Source organism: Pristiophorus japonicus, chromosome 18, assembly GCF_044704955.1.
Source record: "Pristiophorus japonicus isolate sPriJap1 chromosome 18, sPriJap1.hap1, whole genome shotgun sequence".
In the NCBI taxonomy this organism is placed as follows: domain Eukaryota; kingdom Metazoa; phylum Chordata; class Chondrichthyes; family Pristiophoridae; genus Pristiophorus; species Pristiophorus japonicus.
The window spans coordinates 17,016,224-17,035,704 of record NC_091994.1 but is presented as its reverse complement, the minus strand read 5'-3'; the positions used below and the strand labels follow the sequence as shown (position 1 = coordinate 17,035,704).

The window sequence follows — 19,481 nt, the reverse complement described above, 5'->3', positions numbered from 1 at the left end:
CACTGATATAAACCCCACAGTTATGAACTCACTGATATAAACCCACTGATATAAACCCCACTGATATAAACCCCACTGATATAAACCCCACTGATATAAACCCCACTGATATAAACCCCAGTGATCTAACTCCCACTGATATAAAACTCAGTGATATCAACCCCATTCATATAAACCCCACTGATATAAACCCACTGATATAAACCCCACTGATATAAACCCACTGATATAAACATCACTGATATAAACCCCACTGATATAAACCCCAGTGATATAAACCCCAGTGATCTAACTCCGACTGATATAAACCTCAGTGATATAAACCCCACTGATATAAACCCCACTGATATAAACCCACTGATATAAACCCCACTGATATAAGCCCCACTGATATAAACCCCACTGATATAAACCCCACTGATATAAACCCCAGCGATATAAACCCACTGACATAAACCCCACTGATATTAACCCACTGATATAAACCCCACTGATATTATCCCCACTGATATAATCATCACTGATATCAACCCCATTCATATAAACCCCACTGATATAAACCCACTGATATAAGCCCCACTGGGATAAACCCCACTGATATAAACCCCACAGTTATGAACTCACTGATATAAACTCACTGATATAAACCCCACTGATATAAACCCCACTGATATAAACCCACTGATATAAACCCCACTGATATAAACCCACTGATATAAACCCACTAATAATATTGCCACTTAATTAGCACTTTCTATTTTATGGCTTCATAATTACTTTTAACTGAAAAATGCTCTGTAGTTTTGGCAAACCTATTTTTAAAAAATATTTTGCTAAGCATTCCTTCCCCCGAAAAATGTGTATAAAAGGAAAACAGGAGTTCGGTAGAATTGGATATCCAAGACATATTTGTGGTTTCATACCTACCGATAGAAATCTGGGGATGCAAGTATCAAGGTCTTGCAATAGTTCACTGGAACACTAATTGATATCATATTGAACAGGTAGTACTGTTGATATTTGTCCTCTCAAATCCTCCAATCCTAACAATCCTTTCACAGAATCATAGAATCATGGAACAGTACAGCACAAAAGGAAGCCATTCAGCCCATCGAGTCTGCGCCGCCTCTTTCAATGACCAATCCAGTTAGTCCCACTCCCCTGCTCTTTTTCCATATCCCTGCAATGTTTTCTCCTTGAAAGTATTTATCCAATTCCCTTTTTGAAGGCTACTATTGAATCTGTATCCACCACCCTATCAGGTAGTGCGTCCCAAATCCTAACCACTCATTGTGTAAAAAAGGTTTTCCTCATGTCGCCTCCGCATCTTTTGCCAATCGCCTTCAATCTATTCCCTCTGGTTATCGACCCTTCAGCCATTGGAAACAGTTTATATTTATTTACTCGATCTAAACCCTTCATGATTTTAAACACCTCTATCAAATCACCTCTTAAGCCTTCTCTGCTCCAAGGAGAACAACTTCATATTGTGTGCTCCCTTTAACTATTAAATGCAATCTACTATTGACGTTATATAAGCAAAGATATGCAACATATGCCAAGACAGTTTATGATTTTCTGCATTTTGGCTCAGTAAAATATTGAGATTTGGAGGCAAATTAAAGTGCTACAGATAATCAACTTTTCATTTTATATTCTACATTTGTAGCTGAAAAAATATGTGGCTCTCAACAATTAACTGTATTGTGACTGAAATATCCCTCTACATGATGTAGCTCTTCAATTTTATTTTCATATTTTAGTAAATATTAAGAAACTAATATTCTCCATAAAATGGAAATAATGCCTTTTGCAATTCCTTTTAGAAACTGTCAGGATGCAGAGACAACGTGTTAAGCTGCAGATGCATCGGATCTTCATAATGTCCTTTCCCCTCTGGTACCTGGTTCTGAATCCAGCCTAGACGGATGAGATGAATGTCTCCACTGCCTACCAGCTAGAAAGGTTTTATTTGAAAACAGTTTTGACAATCTCAGCTTAGTTTTTGGACTCGTGATGCAAAACCGCCCCTAACTGAGCAATAACTGGTAAAAACTGGCATTCTGGGGTGCCACAAGGTTTCATAGTGTGGGAAGTGGAAATGTCAGTCAGGGGCACACTTCTGAAGATTAATATACAGACTGATTCCCGGGATGGCGGGACTGACATATCAAGAAAGACTGGATCAACTGGGCTTGTATTCACTGGAGTTCAGAAGAATGAGAGGGGATCTCATAGAAACGTTTAAAATTCTGACGGGTTTAGACAGGTTAGATGCAAGAAGAATGTTCCCAATGTTGGGGAAGTCCAGAACCAGGGGTCACAGTCTAAGGATAAGGGGTAAGCCATTTAGGACCGAGATGAAGAGAAACTTCTTCACCCAGAGAGTGGTGAACCTGTGGAATTCTCTACCACAGAAAGTTGTTGAGGCCAATTCACTGTACTGACATCACTCACTTTGATGAATATAAAATTCACCATTGTATTTAAAAATATTTGGGTTTTTGGTCATTGTTTGTAATTTGACATCATAATCCAATTATTTCACCATTATGCAGTCAATTTAATTTTACAAAGCTGTATCCAAATAGTTACACACAAGTAACTTTATTCAAAAGTCAAATATAAATATGTCTTCTTTCCCTAAACCACAAGGCTGACTTGCAATTACAACATGTTTCAATCTTTACTAAATATTGTGTTGGAACATATATTCCCATAATTGCTTTTTGATATCTTTGATATCATCTTAATTTTTAAGAACTATATGGCAGAAATACATAAATGCTGATATCAAATTCCTCTGTCCATTATTTTAACGGAGGCATTATCTATTTAAAATAAGCTAATGTAAAATAAATGGGTCAACCCCTTCAGTTAAATAGCAGAAAGAGGAATTTAATATAAGCACATTAAGCATTTGTACTGTAATATCGATGATAGTGATTTCTACCCTATCAAGCAAGTAAGGAACTGTAAATAGATCAAACCCAATGCTACATTTCCCATAAGACTTTCGGTTATATTCTGTCAACTTGTTTCATTGTAATGTCATCTTAACTTTTTTTATACACTATTATTGCTAAGATCATTCTTTTAATATTGGAATGGAAGAGCTAATGATATTATCTGAAATTACAGTGTGAATCTGATGAGAAAAACGATAACCACAGTACCAAAACGGTTCTCATCAAATTCACAAATTGCATCCTCTGTGAGTGTGATAAAGGTAAACTAATAAGAGCTGAAGAACATAAGAAATAGGAGCAGGAGTAGGCCATACGGCCCGTCGAGCCTGATCCGCCATTTAATACGATCATGGCTGATCTGATCATGGACTCAGCTCCACTTCCCTGCCCGCTCCCCATAACCCCTTATTCCCTTATCGGTAAAGAAACTGTCTATCTCTGTCTTAAATTTATTCAATGACCCAGCTCCCACAGCTCTCTGAGGCAACGAAATTCCACAGATTTACAATCCTCTGAGAGAAGAAATTCCTCCTCATCTCAGTTTTAAATGGGCTGCCCCTTATTCTAAGATTATGCCTCCTAGTTCTAGTCTCCCCCATCAGAGGGTACATCCTCTCTGCATCCACCTTGTCAAGCCCCCTCAAAGTCTTATACGTTTCGATAAGATCACAGCTCATTCTTCTGAATTCCAGTGAGTAGAGGCCCAACCTACTGAACCTTTCCTCATAAGTCAACCTCTTTATCTCCGGAATAAACCGAGTCAACCTTCTCTGAACTGCCTCCAAAGCAAGTACATCCTTTCGTAAATATGGAAACCAAAACTGTACGCAGTATTCCAGGTGTGTCTTCACCAATACCTTATGCAACTGTAGCAAGACTTCCCTGCTTTTATACTCCATCCCCTTTGCAATAAAGGCCAAGATTCATTGGCCTTCCTGATCACTTGCTGTACCTGCATACTAACCTTTTGTGTTTCATGCACCAGGACCCCCAGGTCCCGCTGTACTGCAGTACACTTTGCAATTTTTCTCCATTTAAATAATAACTTGCTCTTCGATTTTCTTCTGCCAAAGTGCATAACCTCACAATTTCCAACATTATACTCCATCTTCCAAATTTTTGCCCACTCACTTAGCCTGTCTATATCCTTTTGCAGGTTTTTTGTGTTTGCTAATGCTGTTGGGGAGGAGTTAAACGAATATAGCAGGGGGATGGGAAACAATGCAGGGAGACAGAGGGAAACAAAAAGGAGACAAAAGCAAAAGACAGAAAGGAGATGAGTAAAAGTGGAGGGCAGAGAAACCTAAGGCAAAAAACAAAAAGGGCCACTGAATATAAAGGGGCTGCAGGAGGGGTCAAAACTAAAAATCATGGTTTAAAAACTAGGATTAAAACACTCTACCTAAACGCACGCAGCATTCGAAATGAAGTAAATGAGTTGACGGCATAAATCATTACAAATGGGTATGATTTGGTGGCCAAGACTGGGAATTAAACATACAGGGGTATCTGACGATTCGGAAAGATAGACAAGAAGGGAAAGGAGGTGGGGTAGCTCTGTTAATAAAGGATGATATCAGGGCAGTTGTGAGAGACGATATTGGCTCTAATGAACAAAATGTTGAATCATTGTGGGTGGAGATTAGAGATAGTAAGGGGAAAAAGTCACTGGTGGGCGTAGTTTATAGGCCCCCAAATAATAACTTCATGGTTGGGCGGACAATAATCAAGGCAATAATGGAGGCATGTGAAAAAGGAACGGCAGTAATTATGGGGGATTTTAACCTACATATCGATTGGTCAAATCAAATTTCATGGGGTAGCCTGGAGGAGGAATTCATAGAATGCATACGGGATTGTTTCTTAGCACAGTATGTTACAGAACCTACAAGGGAGCAAGCTATCTTAGATCGGGTCCTGTGTAATGAGACAGGAATAATAAACGATCTCCTAGTAAAAGATCCTCTCGGAATGAGTGATCACAGTATGGTTGAATTTGTAATACAGATTGAGGGTGAGGAAGTAGTGTCTCAAACGAGCGTACTATGCTTAAACAAAGGGGACTACAGTGGGATGACGGCAGAGTTGGCTAAAGTAGACTGGAAACACAGACTAAACGGTGGCACAATTGAGGAACAGTGGAGGACTTTTAAGGAGCTCAACAAAAATATATTCCAGTGAAAAAGAAGGGCGGTAAGAGAAGGGATAACCAGCCGTGGATAACCAAGGAAATAAAGGAGAGTATCAAATTAAAAACCAATGCGTATAAGGTGGCCAAGGTTAGTGGGAAACTAGAAGATTGGGAAAATTTTAAACGACAGCAAAGAATGACTAAGAAAGCAATAAAGAAAGGAAAGATAGATTACGAAAGTAAACTTGCGCAAAACATAAAAACAGATAGTAAAAGCTTTTACCGATATATAAAACGTAAAAGAGTGACTAAAGTAAATGTTGGTCCCTTAGAAGATGAGAAGGGGGATTTAATAATGGAAATGTGGAAATGGCTGAGACCTTAAACAATTATTTTGCTTCGGTCTTCACAGTGGAAGACACAAAAACCATGCCAAAAATTGCTGGTCACAGGAATGTGGGAAGGGAGGACCTTGAGATAATCACTATCACTAGGGGGGGTGATGCTGGACAGGCTAATGGAACTCAAGGTAGACAAGTCCCCTGGTCCTGATGAAATGCATCCCAGGGTATTAAAAGAGATGGCGGAAGTTATAGCAGATGCATTCGTTATAATCTACCAAAATTCTATGGACTCTGGGGAGGTACCAGCGGATTGGAAAGCAGCTAATGTAACGCCTCTCTTTAAAAAAGGGGGCACACAAAAGGCAGGTAACTATAGGCCGGTTAGTTTAACATCTGTAGTGGGGAAAATGCTTGAAGTTATCATTAAGGAAGAAATAGCGGGACATCTAGATAGGAATAGTGCAATCAAGCAGACGCAACATGGATTTATGAAGGGGAAATCATGTTTAACTAATTTACTGGAATTCTTTGAGGATATAACGAGCATGGTGGATAGAGGTGTACCGATGGATGAGGTGTATTTAGATTTTCAAAAGACATTCAATAAGGTGCCACACAAAAGGTTACTGCAGAAGATAAAGGTACACGGAGTCAGAGGAAATGTATTAACATGGATCGAGAATTGGCTTGCTAACAGAAAGCAGAGAGTCGGGATAAATGGGTCCTTTTCGGGTTGGAAATCGGTGGTTAGTGGTGTGCCACAGGGATCAGTGCTGGGACCACAACTGTTTACAATATACATAGATGACCTGGAAGAGGGGACATAATGTAGTGTACCAAAATTTGCAGATGACACAAAGATTAGTGGGAAAGCGGGTTGTGTAGAGGACACAGAGAGGCTGCAAAAAGATTTGGATAGGTTAAGCGAATGGGCTAAGGTTTGGCAGATGGAATACAATGTCGGAAAGTGTGAGGTCATCCACCTTGGGGAAAAAAACAGTAAAAGGGAATATTATTTGAATAGGGAGAAATTACAATGTGCTGCGGTGCAGAGGGACCTGGGGGTCCTTGTGCATGAATCCCAAAAAGTTAGTTTGCAGGTGCAGTAGGTAATCAGGAAGGCAAATGGAATGTTGGCCTTCATTGCGAGAGGGATGGAGTACAAAAGCAGGGAGGTCCTTCTGCAACTGTATAGGGTATTGGTGAGGCCGCACCTGGAGTACTGCGTGCAGTTTTGGTCACCTTACTTAAGGAAGGATATACTAGCTTTGGAGGGGGTACAGAGACGATTCACTAAGCTGATTCCGGAGATGAGGGGGTTACCTTATGATGATAGATTGAGTAGACTGGGTCTTTACTCGTTGGAGTTCAGAAGGATGAGGGGTGATCTTATAGAAACATTTAAAATAATGAAAGGGTTAGACAAGATAGAGGCAGAGAGGTTGTTTCCACTGGTCGGGGAGACTAGAACTAGGGGGCACAGCCTCAAAATACGGGGGAGCCAATTTAAAACCGAGTTGAGAAGGAATTTCTTCTCCCAGAGGATTGTGAATCTGTGGAATTCTCTGCCCAAGGAAGCAGTTGAGGCTAGCTCATTGAATGTATTCAAGTCACAGATAGATAGATTTTTAACCAATAAGGGAATTAAGGGTTACGGAGAGCGGGCGGGTAAGTGAAGCTGAGTCCACGGCCAGATGAGCCATGATCTTGTTGAATGGCAGAGCAGTCTCGAGGGGCTAGATGGCCTACTCCTGTTCCTAATTCTTATGTTCTTATGTTCTTATGTTCTCCTCACACATTGCTTTTCCTACCATCTTTGTATCGTCAGCAAACCTGGCTACGTTATACTCGGTCCTTTCTTCCAAGTCGTTAGTATAGATTGTAAATAGTTGGGATCTCAGCACTAATCCCTGCAGCACCCCAATAGTTACTGATTGCCAACCCGAGAATGAACCATTTATCCCAACTATTATTTTTCTGTTAGTTAGCCAATCCTCTATCCATGCTACTATATTACCCCCAACCCCGTGAAATTTTATCTTGTGCAGTAACCTTTGATGTGGCACCTTATCAATTGCCTTCTGGAAGTCCAAATGCACCATATCCACTGGTTCCCCTTTATCCACCCTGTTCATTACATCCTCAAAGAATTACAACCAATGCATCCACTATCCCTGCCTCTACTTCTCTCAAGACCCTAGGATGCCCGCCTTTAGTCCCATTATCTTACTGAGTACCATCTCCTTAGTGATTGTGATTGTGTTAAGTTCCTCCCCCGCTCTAGCCCCTTGATTATCAACTGTTGGGATATTTTTCGTGTCCTCTACCGTAAAGACTGATAAACAATATTTGTTCTGAGTTTCTGCCAGCTCCACGTTTCCCATCACTAATTTCCTGGTCTCGTCCTCTAAGGGACCAACATTTACTTTAGACATTCTTTTCCTTTTTATATACCTGTAGAAACTCTTGTTATCCGTTTATCTATTTCGTGCTAGTTTACTTTGATAGTCTATCTTCCCTTTCTTAATCATTTTTTTAGTCATTCTTTGTTGGCTTTTAAAAGCTTCCCAATCTTTTGTCCTCCCACTAGTTTTGGCCACTTTGTATGCCGTTGTTTTTAATTGGATACCATTCATTGGGCCCAAGTTTCGAGCCGCGCCTAGAATGGCGCAGTCCCGACCTGGACGCCCGTTTGTCGCGCCACAAAGTGCGCCTAAAAAAAACCTCCCTGCAGGTCCTCTGGCCCTCGGCGCAGCGCAGCAGGAGCTGTAGGGGGCGGAGCTAGGTCCTTGCGCTGAAAACAGTGCCGGGACCTCTGCATATGCGCGCTATAGTGGGCACACAAGTGCAGTAGCTCCAGGCGCCCGAAACTGTGTGGGAGGGGCCCGAAGCATGCAGCCCCTAGCCCTGGCCGAATGGCCTCACTGGGGCTGCATGAATAAGGCTCCTCCCACGCCCAGCTCCTGCTTCCTCCCGACCCGACTCGACTCCCGCTTCCCGCTTCCCGCCTCCGGACTGGACCCGACACCCGCTCCCCCGCTCCCCCCCACCCCCCGGACCGGACACGACACCCGCTCCCTCCCCCCCCCCCCCCCCCGCCCCCGGATCGGACCCGACACCCGCTGCCCCCACCCCCCCCCGCCTCCGGACCGGACCCGACACCCGCTCCCCAACCCCCCCCACCGCCCCCGCCCCCGGACCGGACCCGACACCCGCTCCCCCCCCCGCCTCCGGACTGGATCCGACCTGACCTCCCTCCCTCCCTCCCCTCGACCCGAACCGAACCGACCTCCCTCCCACCACCCCCCCGACCCGACCCAACGCCACCTACCTGTAAATCTGGTGCTGGGGACGGGCCCTGCCCAAAGTCTCGGGCCCGGCCCGTTCAGCCTCCCTCCCCCTTCTCCTTTCCCCCCACCCCCCCCAATCTCCTTCCCTGCCCCAATCTCCTTTCCCCCCCAATCTCCTTTCCCCCCCAATCTCCTTCCCCCCATCTCCTTTCCCCCATCTCCTTTCTCCCCCTTCTCCCCCCTCCCCCTTCTCCCCCCTCCCCCCTTCTCCCCCATCCCTCCCCCTTCTCCCCCATCCCTCCCTCTTCTCCCCATCCCTCCCCCTTCTCCCCATCCTTCCCCCTTCTCCCCCATCCCTCCCCCTTCTCCCCTTCCCTCCCCCTTCCCTCCCTCTGCTCCCCCCCTCTCTCCCTCTACCCCCCTCCTCCCCCTCCCCTCGCTGTCAGAAACACAGACACTGACAGACAGAGAATGAGAGACAGACAGACAGAGAGATATAGACACTGACAGAGACACACTGAGGGGGCATCCCAGCACGCTGTTGGAGGGCTCCCGGTGCTGCAGTCGGTAAGTAGAAAATGTTTTATTTATTGATTTAAAAAAAAAATTATTTCTTATTAATTTTTTTTGATTGATTTATTGGTTGATTTATTGATGTATTTATCATTTATTATTGATGATGGCTCTTTATTTGTAAAACTAAAGTGTTTAATGTTTGTAAACTTCCCTTTAAACACCCCCTCCCCACCATTCCCTACGCCTGATTTGTAACCTACGCCTGATTTTCTAAAGTGTAGACAAGGTTTTTTCGAGCGTACAAAAATCTTCACTTACTCCATTCTAAGTTAGTTTGGAGTAAGTTTTCACTCACGAAACTTTGAAATCAGGCGTAAGTGGCCGGACACGCCCCCTTTTGAAAAAAAAATTCTGTTCCAAAGTGAAACTGTTTTAACTGACTAGAACTGGAGCAAACTAAATGTGGAGAATTCCGATTTCTAAGATACTCCGTTCTACACCAGTTGCTCCTAAAAATCAGGAGCAAATCATGTGGAAACTTGGGGCCTTTATTTCTTTAGTTAGCCACAGATGGCTATCTTTTCTTTTTCATCCTTTCCCCCTCACTGGAATATATTTTTCTTGAGAGTTATGAAATAACTCCTAAAGGTACGCCACTGTTCATCAACCGTCCTACACTTTAATCTATTTTCCCAATCCACTTTAGCCAATTCTGCCTTCATACCTTTGTAGTCTCCTTTATTTAAGCTTAGTACGCTGGTTTGAGATCCAACTTTCTCATCCTCCATCTGAATTTGAAATTCAACCATGTTAAGATCACTCATTCTGAGGGGATCCTTTACTAGGAGATTGTTTATTAATCCTGTCTCATTGCACCAGACCAGATCTAAGATAGCCTGCCCCCCGGTTGGTTCCGTTGCATACTGCTCAAGGAACCCATCCCTTATGCACTCTTATGAACTCTTCCTCAAGGCTACCCTGACCAATTTGATTTGTCCAATCAATATGGAGGTTAAAATCACCCATGATTATTGCTTTTCCCTTTTTACAAGCCCCCACTATTTCTTGGTTTATGCTCTGACCAACAGAGTTGCTACTGTTAGGGGGGCTGTAGACTATGCCCTCCAGTTACTTTTTCCCATTATTCCTTGTCTCCGCTATCTGGACCTGTCTGCAGCCTTTAACACAGTTAACCACTCCATCCTCCTCCAACACCTCTCCACCATCATCCAGCTAGGTAGGAATGCACTTGTCTGATTCCATTCTTATCTATCTAATTGTAGCCAGAAAATCTCCTGCAATGGCTTCTCTTTCCACTCCCACATCGTTACCTCTGGTGTCCCCCAAGGATCTGTCCTTGACCCCCCTCTTATTTCTCATCTATATGCTGCCCCTTGGCGATATCATCCGAAAACACGGAGTTAGTTTCTACATGTAGGCTGATGACACCCAGCTCTACCTCTCCACCACTTCTCCCAACCCCTGCTTGGTATCTAACTTGTCAGATTCCTTGTCCGGCATCCAGTACTGGATGAGCAGAAATTTTCTCCAATTAAATATTGAGAAGACCGAAGCCGTTATCTTTAGTTCCTGCCACAAACTGTGTTCCATAACCACTGACTCCATCCCTCTCCCCAGCATCAATCTGAGGGTGAACACATTGACCCTGAAATTAGTTTCCAGCCATATATCCGCGGCATAACTGAACCACCTTTTTCCACCTCCATAACATTGCCCGCCTCCACCCCTGCCTCAGCACTTCTGCTGCTGAAACCCTCATTCATGACTTTGTTACCTCTCGACATGACTACTCCAAATTAGTCCTGGCTGGCCTCCCACATTGTACACTACGTAAACTTGAGGTCATCCAAAACTCAGCCGCCCATGACCTATATTGGCTCCTGGTTAAACAACGTCTCGATTTTAAAATTTTCATCCTTGTTTGCACCCAAGGCCTTGCCCCTCCCTATCTCTGTAATCTTTTTCAGCCTCACAATTCCACAAGATGTCTGCACTCCTCAAATTCTGCCTACTTAAAGATCCCCCATTATCACTGCTCAACCATTGGTGGCCGTGCCTTCAGCTGTTTGGGCCTTAAGCTCTGGAACTCCCTCCCTAAGCCTCTCCGCCTCTCTACCTCTCTTTCCTCCTTTAAGACGTTCCTTAAAACCTATCTCTTTAATCAAGCTTTTGGTCATCTGCCTTAAGTTTTTCTTTTGTGGCTCGGTGTCAAATTTATCTGTTTTGTCTTGTAACACTGCTGTGAAGCGTCTTGGGATGTTTTACTGTGTTAAAGATGCTGTACCCTGTATAAATAAAAATTATTATCCTAGAAATTGCATGGTGCAACATTCATGTCGTTTTGTGTGAAGTTTCTTAGAGAAACTGGATCGCAATACAAAAAAATATAGGGGATGAGAACGGGGCAGGGGATGTGAAAAAAGTGGATAGGGCTTTCAGAGAATGGCACAGATATCACGGGCTAAATAGTTTCCTTCTGTACTGCAACATTCTATGATTCTATAACATTAATACAGTCCTGCTTGAAAGTGAAGAATTTCAAAAACTTTATCAAACTGTATTCAATCTCATTCTTGTGGTACAGTTTGAGAATCCTTAATACATATAGATTTGTACATGGGATGTATCCTATCTATTTTAACCCTCATTTTTTAAAGTGCTTTATATTTTCCCTCTCTTTAAGTCTCCACTCCCAGCCAGTCCCCGGGAATCTGTTTAAAGGTTTTCTGTTCAAGAGATCTGTTCAAGAGGAGACAACTATAACTCCACTGATTTCCGTTCCTATTATGTTGGAAATCAGCTAACCTCTAATGAACCTCTCCTCCTGAGGATCTGGCTGTGATCTGGAGTTTGTGACACGGGGAACTCTAAGCACGAACCAATCACTACATCACACATTGTGCCAGTATGCTACTAGCTAACTGAATGAAAATGGCATTGTCTAGCATTCAAGCGCAAAATGCACGAGTAGTTTGAAAGAATTTACAGCTTTACAATTTGCTGAATCCATGTAATGCCATGAATATAGCAAACAAAACAAAGAACAAGAACTTTAGTGGGATATATATATAATATTGTTCATGATATCCTTATTTGAGTCTTTTTCCTTTTTAAGGGCACTTACAGAAACCTATTTCATCTTGTGTAAAAGCGTGTTTAAGAGAATAAAATTATATTCATACAGAATTGACAGTTATCACAGTACAAAAAATGATCATGCTTTTGTTACTGTTTAAAAGAGTTAATTATAAATATTGATGGAAAACTGAACATTGTGAACATAAATGTTTGTTTACAAAGAATTCTGAAGTTTTCTTCCTGGTTTTCATTGAAGTTTGAATTATACATTGCTCATTGGCTGGCTATAGTTTGCCCCATGCTGCTATTCTCAGAAATATTTCACTGATTTCAAAATGGTTACAAATGCACATTACATTTCTATTTAAATGGAGAAGTATGGACACCAATGGGACAAATATGTACGATGAAAGAAAGGAAAGAAAGAAAGAAAAAAGAAAGAAAGAAAGAATTTGCATTTAATTAGCGCCATACATAAGAAATAGGAGCAGGAGTAGGCCTTTCAGTCCTTCGAGTCTGCTCAGCCATGGCTGATCTTCCATGTCAACTCCCCCTTCCAATACTATCCCCATATCCCTTGGATCCGTTGTATCCAAAAATCCATTGATCTCTGTCTTGTATATACTCAACGACTGAGCATCCACAGCCCTCTGGGGTAGAGAACTATAAAGATGGCCGACCCCTTATTCTGAGACCGTGACCCCTAGTTCTAGACTCCTCAGCCAGGGGAAACAGCCTCTCAGCATTTACCCTGTCAAGCCCCTTCAGAATTTTATACTTTTCAATGAGATCACCTCTCATTCTTCTAAACTCTAGGGAATATAGGCCTAGTCTACTCAATCTTTCCTCGGAGGACAATTCCCCCATCCCAGGAATCAGTCTGGTGAACCTTTTGTTGCACTCCCTCTATGGGAAATATATCCTTCCTGAGGAAAGGAGACCAAAACTGTACACAGTATTCCAGATGTGGTCTCACCAAGCCCCTACATAATTGCAGTAAGTCTTCTTTACTCTTATACTTTTGTAATAAAGGCTAACATACCATTTGCTTTCCTAATTGCTTGGTGTACCTGAATGCTAACCTTTAGTGATTCGTGCACAAGGACACTCAGGTCCCTCTGAATACCAACATTTGCCAATCTTTCACCATTTAAAAAATATTCTGCATTTCTATTTTTCCTACCAGTTGATAACTTCACATTTCTCCATATTATATTCCATCTGGCATGTTCTTGCATACTCACTTAACCTGTCTATATCCCTTTGCAGCCTCTGTGCATCCTCCTCACAACTTATTTTCCCACCTAGTTTTGCATTGTCAGCAAACTTGGATACATCACTCAGTCCCCTCAGCTAAGTCATCGATATAGATTGTAAATAGCTGACACCCAAGCACTGATCCTTGCAGTACCCCATTAGTTACTGCCTACCAACCTGAAAATGACCCGTTTATTCCTACTCTCTGTTTTTTTCCATTAACCAATCCTCAATCCATGTTTATGTAAAACCCTCAATGCCATAAGCCATAATTTTGTGTAATAACCTCTTGTGTGGAACCTTTTTGAATGTTTTTTGCAAATCCAAATACATTACATCCACTGGTTGCCCCTTATCTACCCTCCTAGTTACAACCTCAAAACAACTAACAGATTTGTCAAACACGATTTCCATTTCATAAATCTGTGTTAACTCCAAGTACCCTGTTACCACATCCCTACTAATAGATTATAGCATTTTCCCTACTACTGATAGAAGGATAACTGGTCTTTAGTTCACTGTTTTCTCTCTCCCTCCTTTCTTGAACACTGGGACTTTATTGCACTATTTCAAAGAAGAGCAGGGGAGTTATCCTCGGTGTCCTGGCCAATATTTATCCCTCAATCAACATAACAAAAACAGATTATCTGGTCATTATCACTGCTGTTTGTGTGTAAATTGGCAGTCGTGTTTCCTACATTACATAAGAACATAAGAACATAAGAATTAGGAACAGGAGTAGGCCATCTAGCCCCTCGAGCCTGCTCCGCCATTCAACAAGATCATGGCTGATCTGACCGTGGACTCAGCTCCACTTACCCGCCCGCTCCCCATAACCCTTAATTCACTTATTGGTTAAAAATCTACCTATCTGTGATTTGAATACATTCAATGAGCTAGCCTCAACTGCTTCCTTGGGCAGAGAATTCCACAGATTCACAACCCTCTGGGAGAAGAAATTCCTTCTCAACTCGGTTTTAAATTGGCTCCCCTGTATTTTGAGGCTGTGCCCCCGAGTTCTAGTCTCCCCGACCAGTGGAAACAACCTCTCTGCCTCTATCTTGTCTATCCCTTTCATTGTTTTAAATGTTTCTATAAGATCACCCCTCATCTTTCTGAACTCCAACGAGTAAAGACCCAGTCTGCTCAATCTATTATCATAAGGTAACCCCCTCATCTCCGGTATCAGCCCAGTGAATCGTCTCTGTACCTCCTCCAAAGCTAGTATATCCTTCCTTAAGAAAGGTGACCAAAACTGCACACAGTACTCCAGGTGCGGCCTCACCAATACCCTATACAGTTGCAGAAGGACCTCCCTGCTTTTGTACTCTATCCCTCTCGCAATGAAGGCCATTCGCATTCCTGATTATCTGCTGCACCTGCAAACTAACTTTTTGGGATTCATGCACAAGGACCCCCAGGTTCCTCTGCACCGCAGCATGTTGTAATTTCTCCCCATTCAAATAATATTCCCTTTTACTGTTTGTTTTTCCAAGGTGGATGACCTCACATTTTCCGACATTGTATTTCATCTGCCAAACCTTAGCCCATTTGCTTAACCTATCTAAATCTCTTTGCAGCCTCTCTGTGTCCTCCACACAACCCGCTTTCCAACTAATCTTTGTGTCATCTGCAAATTTTGTTACACTACACTCTGTCCCCTCTTCCAGGTCATCTGTGTATATTGTAAACAGTTGTGGTCCCAGCACCGATCCATCACTAACCACCAATTTCCAACCCGAAAAGGACCCATTTATCCCGACTCTCTGCTTTCTATTAGCCAGCCAATTCTCGATCCATGCTAATACATTTCCTCTGACTCCGCGTACCTTTATCTTCTGCAGTAACCTTTTGTGTGGCACCTTATCGAATGCCTTTTGGAAATCTAAATACACCACATCCATCGGTACACCTCTATCCACCATGTTCGTTATATCCTCAAAGAATTCCAGTAAATTAGTTAAACATGATTTCCCCTTCATGAATCCATGTTGCGTCTGCTTGATTGCACTATTCTTATCTAGATGTCCCGTTATTTCTTCCTTAATGATAACTTCAAGCATTTTCCCCACTACAGATGTTAAACTAACCGGCCTGTAGTTACCTGCCTTTTGTCTGCCCCCTTTTTTAAACAGAGGCATTACATTAGCTGCTTTCCAATCCGCTGGTACCTCCCCAGAGTCCATAGAATTTTGGTAGATTATAACGAATGCATCTGCTATAACTTCCGCCATCTCTTTTAATACCCTGGGATGCATTTCATCAGGACCAGGGGAGTTGTCTACCTTGAGTCCCATTAGCCTGTCCAGCACTACCCCACTAGTGATAGTGATTATCTCAAGGTCCTCCCTTCCCACATTCCCGTGACCAGCAATTTTTGGCATGGTTTTTGTGTCTTCCACTGTTTAGACCGAAGCAAAATAATTGTTTAAGGTCTCAGCCATTTCCACATTTCCCATTATTAAATCCACCTTCTCATCTTCTAAGGGACCAACATTTACTTTAGTCACTCTTTTCCGTTTTATATATCGGTAAAAGCTTTTACTATCTGTTTTTATGTTTTGCGCAAGTTTACTTTCGTAATCTATCTTTCCTTTCTTTAGTGCTTTCTTAGTCATTCTTTGATGTCGTTTAAAATTTTCCCAATCTTCTAATTTCCCACTAACCTTGGTCACCTTATACACATTGGTTTTTAATTTGATACTCTCCTTTATTTCCTTGGTTATCCACGGCTGGTTATCCCTTCTCTTACCGCCCTTCTTTTTCACTGGAATATATTTTTGTTGAGCACTATGAAAGAGCTCCTTAAAAGTCCTCAACTGTTCCTCAATTGTGCCACCCTTTAGTCTGTGTTCCCAGTCTACTTTAGCCAACTCTGCCCTCATCCCACTGTAGTCCCCTTTGTTTAAGCATAGTACGCTCGTTTGAGACACTACTTCCTCACCCTCAATCTGTATTACAAATTCAACCATACTGTGATCACTCATTCTGAGAGGATCTTTTACTAGGAGATCGTTTATTATTCCTGTCTCATTACACAGGACCAGATCTAAGATAACTTGCTCCCTTGTAGGTTCTGTAAAATACTGTTCTAAGAAACAATCCCGTATGCGTTCTATGAATTCCTCCTCAAGGCTACCCCGTGCGATTTGATTTGACCAATCGATATGTAGGTTAACATCCCCCATGATTACTGCCGTTCCTTTTTCACATGCCTCCATTATTCCCTTGATTATTGTCCGCCCCACTGTGAAGTTATTATTTGGGGACCTATAAACTATGCCCACCAGTGACTTTTTCCCCTTACTATCTCTAATCTCCACCCACAATGATTCAACATTTTGTTCATTAGAGCCAATATCGTCTCTCACAACTGCCCTGATAGCATCCTTTATTAACAGAGCTACCCCACCTCCTTTCCCTTCTTGTCTATCTTTCCGAATTGTCAGATACCCCTGTATGTCTAATTCCCAGTCTTGGCCTCCCTGCAACCACGTTTCTGTAATGGCCACCAAATCGTACCCATTTGTAATGATTTGTGCCATCAACTCATTTACTTTATTTCGAATGCTGCATGCGTTTAGGTAGAGTGTTTTAATACTAGTTTTTAAACCATGATTTTTAGTTTTGACCCCTCCTGCAGCCCCTTTATATTCATACATATTGTCCCTTCCTATCACCTTGTGGTTTACACTTACCCCAGTGCTACTCTGCTCTGTTGCCTCCTGCCTTTTGCATTCTTTCTTGGGGTCCCTGTTCATCTGAGCTCTCACCCTCTCTAACTCGCTTAGATCCCTCTCCTGGGTTCTGAATACTCCTCGCGTTGAGGCTCCGAGCTTTCAGGCTTGCCTTTTTATCACACTTTGACCCTTTAGAATTATGCTGTACAGTGGCCCTTTTTGTTTTTTGCCTTGGGTTTCTCTGCCCTCCACTTTTACTCATCTCCTTTCTGTCTTTTGCTTCTGTCTCCATTTTGTTTCCCTCTGTCTCCCTGCATTGGTTCCCATCCCCCTGCCATATTAGTTTAACTCTTCCCCAACAGCACTAGCAAACACTCCCCCTAGGACATTGGTTCCGGTCCTGCCTAGGTGCAGACCGTCCAGTTTGTACTGGTCCCACCTCCCCCAGAACCAGTTCCAATGCCCCAGGAATTTGAATCCCTCCCTGCTGCACCACTGCTCAAGCCACGTATTCATCTGAGCAATCCTGCGATTCCTACTCTGACTGGCTGCCCTGCTTTGCTGCATTACAACAGTGACAACAATTCAAAAATTACTTCATTGGCTGTAAAGTGCTTTGGGCTGTCCTGTGGTCATGAAAGTCGCTATATAAATGCAAGTCTTTCTTTCTTTCTATTTTCAACAACAATTAAAACCTGAAGCAATGAGGCTCCACACTTGCAATCGTTAATTTTCAGTACCAGAGAGGTTGGCAGTAATGAATAATTATCACGTAGTTCAAAGGCTACTTAGACTTGAAATGACTTGACTTAATTTTCTGTGGCGACTTTACTTTGTACCTATCGTACAAGTACAAGAACTTCACACCACTCAATTAATTTGAGTGGGGAACCAGACAGAGAGGTGCCATTTTCACAAAGTTAAAGGCGGAGATGCTGTCTTTTGGATGAGATGTTAAACCGAGATCCTTTCTTTGTTATTCAACTTTTCGATCCCCACATTTAATCGCGCATCTGCCATCGCCTAAATTTGCTGTGGCATTTGATAATAAATAACAGCAAACGCCATTAGCCTCGCTGGTACTTTAACAGCCAATTTTGGGCCATTAAATAGAGTAACACAGGGAGTAATGTATTTCAAAGGATGTCGCATACCATGATAATGATAAACAGCTTGAATTTCATTTCATGATTTATGGGGTTGGAAAGTCTCCAGTTATTAAGTACAGTGATGCTGAAATTGTAATTGTGAAAATTTCCACTGTTTCATATTTCTAGTGAAATTGTAAGCATATTGTAAAAGAATGTGTTTATACATAGAATCACATAGAATGTACAGCACAGGAACAGGTCATTGGCCCATGCCAATGTATATGCTCCTCCCAAGCCGACTTCCACCCCTGCTCATCTAATCCAATCAACATAACCCATCCTTCATGTGTTCATCTAGCTTTCCCTTAAATGCAGCATTTAACTTTGTAGAAATACTGAACAAAGGCAATTTTCATGAATACATTCACAATGTTATTACAATTCTTGCGTAATAGAATATGTGATATGACTTTCGACTGAGATATTAAACCAAGGTCACATCTGCTCTCTCAGGTGGACGTAAAAGATCCTGTGTGACTATTTGAAGAGGCGCGGGGGGATTTTCTTGATGTCCTGGCCAATATTTATCCCTTCACTAAAACAGATTATCTGGTCATTATCTCATTGCTGTTTGTGGGAGTTTTCTGTGTGCAAGTTGGCTGCCCTGCTTTGCTCCATTACAACAGTGACTACACTTCAAAAGTATTTAATTGGCTGTAAAGCACTTTGGGACATCCTGATGTCATGAAAATTGCTATATAAATGTAAGTTATTTCCTTACTGCCTATTTCGGCCTTTGCCTTATCCCCTATATGTCATGTGATAATGGTATCATCTTGATTTGATTAAATTAATTTCACAAAATCAATTTGCTAAACATCCCAATTCATCAAAATTATTTCCAAGTAGCTACTATCCCTCATCAAAAGCCATTGTTTAATCTTAAGTAGGAAGGACATCCATATTGTCTCAACAGCGCTGGGATTTATTATGGAAAATATGTTAAAATTGTGTTGAGATGAATACATAAACACCAAAAGTTTATACATACTTCTAATCAATTTCGCGAATGGATTCAGAATGAGTCCTGCACTCATTTTTAGG

General features: G+C 42.2%; 1 protein-coding gene across 1 annotated transcript in view; it reads right to left on the bottom strand.

Annotated features, from left to right (window-relative positions):
• The window catches only part of hcn2b (hyperpolarization activated cyclic nucleotide-gated potassium channel 2b), a 229,524-nt gene that overhangs the window by 193,452 nt on the left and 16,591 nt on the right, over window positions 1–19,481 (bottom strand). The window lies entirely within an intron of this gene.